The following is a 5,104-nucleotide window of genomic DNA, read 5'->3' as shown; positions in this document are numbered from 1 at the left end:
TACACAATCTATAAATGATTATTTAATTATGATAAATATCATATTATACTTAGTGGGATGAAAGTGAAATAGTAGTATAGTATATAGAATTTTCCATATATATATATGCAGGGGGCTGCCATGGTCTCACGAGACAGCTAGCTAGCTATATATATAGTGCGTGAAGTGTCATACTCGCATGTATTAATACCATCTCACCCTTCTCCAAACTAATAAATTCAAGAGTACTCTACATTTGTTTCTTTCTCTATAATGGACAATGAATCAATGGTAGTACTACGTCTGGGCAGCAAAATTCATATCTAAATCATTAATAAAGGTGTAAATTGTTGGGTTCATTCAATTCGCGCGCAAAATACTTCTTAGTTGTATATCATCTGATCATAAAGAAGAGTCAATTGTTTATGCATAAACCAGCTACACTGGCACAACTAGCTAGCTGCCTATCACACACACAGATCAGATCAGCATGAGATCAGGAAAGAAGGAAAAAAAGAAAAATGCATATATATTGCCATACTTGCATGATTTCCATAACAGGCCATACTATCCAGATCTGAATGAAAGAGGAAAAAAAAAAAATAAATACCCGAGTGGTAACTTTGATCAAAGTTAGAATGGTGCTCATGATCATTGGTAACATTGAGGAGACTAAGTAGTATTTTTCATACATAAATATATATAATCATTCAAATATATTTATTATTATCTTATGGATGAACTCAATATATATAAAGTTAGATATCTATATAACTTTCTCATCGATGAGACGAAATTATAATGTCTTTCTTACTCTATATTAATAAACATATTGTATTACTCATGTTTGTTTATAATTACAATGACACGATTTCGCCTACCTGAGAATTTCTGTACGTCTGGCCTATTAATTAATTCATGAGTTTTGACCCTCAATACCTATATATATATATATATATATAGGTTTTGATATTTTGTTAATTATGGAGAGTTTCAATATTTTCATTGAAAATGTTTATGGTTGGAAGAAATGTACTGCAAAAATGGGATAGCAAGGAATAAGAGAAAATTCGAATATATATATATATATATATATATAATTAATTAGTTTCACAAAAAAAAAAAAAAAATGATCTTTTGACTTTAGAAACTACTTCGGTCGAAGTACTATATAATATTATTAACTAGCTAGTCAAAAATATTTTTTAATTTTTATTAAAAACTCAAACTATTCTTTGGGTTTTTGAAAAAAAAAAAAATACGCTGATTATTATTATTACTAGATTTGTTAATTAGCTGGAACTTGTGAGTTTTTCAAAAGGAAAATGATTTATACACAATATTTTTTTACAACACTTTACACAATTATGTTTTAAATGAGGGGTATTTTTATAAAATATCTTATAAAAGTAATATTATTTTACAAAAATATTCTTATTTTATGACAGTGTTGTGTAATATGTTGTGTATATCACTACTAGATCTTATTTATATCATTTTTTTGGAGGTGGGTGCCCCCTCATGGCCCCCCTAGTTCCATGCAGGTACCCCTGGTTAAGGAAGGTGAGACTTTTAGCGAATAAATATTTCGGTTATTGAAATGGTTTTTAGAGATCAGAAAATATTTCATCACTAAATTAATTGCTGTCTAGTGTGGGAAAGCTTCCGCCATGGCGAGAATAATTATCTTTTATTGTGACAAAGATTGATATTAGGGTTCATAATCTTTAATTTACACGATCACGATGGAACTACTTGATGCAAATTCAATACGAAATCACCAGATTAATTAGGATTGAGCATCTTAAGATCATTGTATTTAAGTTTGTTGGATTAGGGTTAGCTAGCTCTTATACATTAATCCGGACTTGATTTGACATGATGATTTTGATGCCGTTTGGATAGTGAGTTGAGATGAGATGAGATAAAAGTTGAATAAAATATTATTAGAATATTATTTTAATATTATTATTGTTTTGAAATTTCAAAAAAATTAAATTGTTTATTATATTTTGTGTGAAAATTTTAAAAAATTGTAATAATTATAAGATCAGATGAGATGAAATATTTCTTGCATTCAAACCAAGCAAACTCCACACATGCATGACATGATATTTTAGAGCAGAAAATATTTGTTGTAACAAATTAATATAAAGTCAACACAACATGAAATTCATAAAATTAGGCTTGGGGTTAAGGACTCATATATGACACAATAATTCCAACGTAACAAAACTCAAACCAGCAGTACTAGTATATATACTACAAGAAAAATGGGTTTTTGTAGTCATTTAATTACGGCGAAAAGACCATTTGTAACCAAAACAGACTCATTTTGACTGTAAATAGTCATTTCGCTGGAATTAACTGGCCACAAATAAGCAGTTTTCTTGTAGTAGTCTAGTAGACTAGTAGTACTATTGCAACAACAATTGCAACCCCTTCGAACCGTATGTACGTAAGTGGCAAATTAAAAAATCAAACAACATGAATATTGCCCTTTTGCGGCCATTTTTTTCCGTCCCCATAGAAATTGACGCTGATATTCTATTTTTGCGTCAAACTTAACTCATCGCAAATTTTAGTAGCTAATAGTGCGATTATGTGTTTTGATTGTTTAAGATTTTTTTACGGCAACAATATTTCCTTTTTGCGACCTTTTTTATGGATGCAAAAATAATTTTTATATATTCTTTTGCGGCGACAAATTATGGATGCAAAAGGCTAATTTGATGTGTTCCCCTCGGTTCATTTCTAACAAACAAGAAATCGTCACTAAGATTTACTTTATGCGCCCAAATTATATCGTTGCAAATAAATATGATAGAAACAATTATTTGCAGAACTTTTTTTTAGTATTTTATGGCATCATTAAATTGCTACAAAAGGTCATAAAATTCAAAAATTGTTTATAACATGTTTTCAACTTTTGCGTCCAATTTTTACAATATGCAAATGACTAAAAATAGAAAAAAAAATGGTCCAATTTTTTTCCCTATGTTTCCTCTTTTCTTCCCCCCATCCGCCTCTCTCTCTCTCTCTCTCTCTCTCTCTCTCTCTCTCTCTCTCTCTCTCCATTCCTTTCCCCTCCAAGACCCTTGCTGCCATAAGCAACCACAGCCTTGCCGCCCTCACCGGTGAGCTTCTCTCCTTTGATAACCTCCCCCGATGACCCCCCTCCCACGACCCCTTCCCTTTCCCTCTCGGTATTTCTCTATTTTCCTCTTTCACCGTTAGCAGCCACCCTAACCACCAAAAGCACACTGTCCCCGGCCACCACCGACCACGACCGCCTCACTCTTAGATCTTCTCCCTCTATCTCTCATCGTAGGTTCCCCTCTCTGTTTCTCTCCTTCCTTAGCTATCACTCCCGTCGTGCATAACTGACCTTTAACCCCTGCGAGTGACATCCATTCCCAGTTCCCTTTCCCTTGCACCGAGCACTCGACACCCCCAACTCCAATGCCTCTCTCAGCCCCTCCTCCAACAACAACCTGAGACCTCCACCACCACACTGCAAGAGAATGCATTTTTTGGGACAAAAAGTCTCATCCCAAAAAATGACATTTTCATCCCAAAAGAGTATTAGAGACATCTTTATTTTGTGCCAAAAGGTTCGTCTCAAAAAGTTTTTGGAGACAAAATTTGAATTTCGTCCCAAAAAATACTTTTTGGGATGAAATCTGGTAGAACCTATCGAAAGCATTTGAACGAGAATATTCTTTTGGGGCAAAACGTTTTCGTCCCAAAAACCCGTTCAAATCGAATATGTATTGTTCGAACAGTCGAGTATCTGTTCAAACTCCATCGAAATTTGATTCAAACAACGCTAATTTATTTGATCTTGTTCGAATGGAGGGAGTGTTAGAACAGTTTATTTTTGTTCGAACATGTTTATTTCTATTTGAACAAAAATAATATGATCGAACACAATTTATATACATTCGAATTGAAAACATTTGTTCAAATGATGACAAATGTGTTCGAACAAACTATTATTTGTTCGGATGTTCAAATATGAAGTCTATTCGAATAGACAATTTATAGATTTGAACAGAATTGATGGTTCTCATCAAGTCATTCCAATGGTTTTGATTGGTAGTTTGAAGGGAAGCTAAAATGCATTCGAAGGGTAATAAATTGTATTGCCGTTCGAACTAGATATTTTACATTCGAACAGTACTCACAATACAATAAACTGTAGATTCAAAATATGAAACTATTAAATGTTGTAATTAAAACATCACATTTGTTCAAATGTTGCATCAAGTCAGAATAATAAAAAGACAACTAAAGAAAATAAGTTCAAGCATTGTGGTGGTATAGAGTTTTGGAACATCATTAATTGCCATTGTTCAAACATTTTTTGGAATTGAATCTCCAGCTTCTTCTGCATGTTTTGTTCTAATCTCGCCTCTCTCCGATGTCCTAATTGAGTCTGCAACTCTCTTTGCTTGGACCTCAAATGTTCGATCTCAAGCCTTGCTTCCTCTAATTCCCCGAGAGTTGTTATTCGATCTGACTTGAGAAGAGGACAATGATGTTGAGAAAAACTTCACTCAACGTAAGTCCTTCAAATATCCAAAACGTGGTCCAAGAACCTGAAAAAAGATTTGAACATTATTCACAGATGATTCATCAGATGGAGCCATAGCAGTTTCCATAAGTGATACCATCTTGTCCTATAAAAAATCATTAGAGATAGTATAAATAACAAAATATTATTAGACAATACAAATAAAAATCTTAAACTTACATAATTTGCTTCTACTTCGGGATCCAAACACCATCACGATTTGTATGTGATTTAGAAGTGAGCATGAAGTGAGGAAAAAAATCTATCATAGTTGTTTATTGGTTTCTATGGCCTCCCTAAAGCATGTAAAAGAAGAGCTTCATGGAGCTTGTTGTCAATAAACATGTACGGGGAGATATGATCTCTTTGTCTTATCCCTCTTGTAGGCCTAATAATCATTCTAGGTGCACCGTTAACTAGAGCTAAGTATGTTACTGTAGTCACACATTTCATAATCAAAGAGATCAATTTTCCCCCAAAGTCCATTCTTCTCATCACACCCTCCAAAAAATTCCACTCTAGTCTGTCATAGGCATTTGACATGTCCAG

The sequence above is a fragment of the Juglans microcarpa x Juglans regia genome, chromosome 2D (assembly GCF_004785595.1).
Source record: "Juglans microcarpa x Juglans regia isolate MS1-56 chromosome 2D, Jm3101_v1.0, whole genome shotgun sequence".
Lineage (NCBI taxonomy): Eukaryota > Viridiplantae > Streptophyta > Magnoliopsida > Fagales > Juglandaceae > Juglans > Juglans microcarpa x Juglans regia.
Note: the sequence above shows the minus strand (reverse complement) of the source record.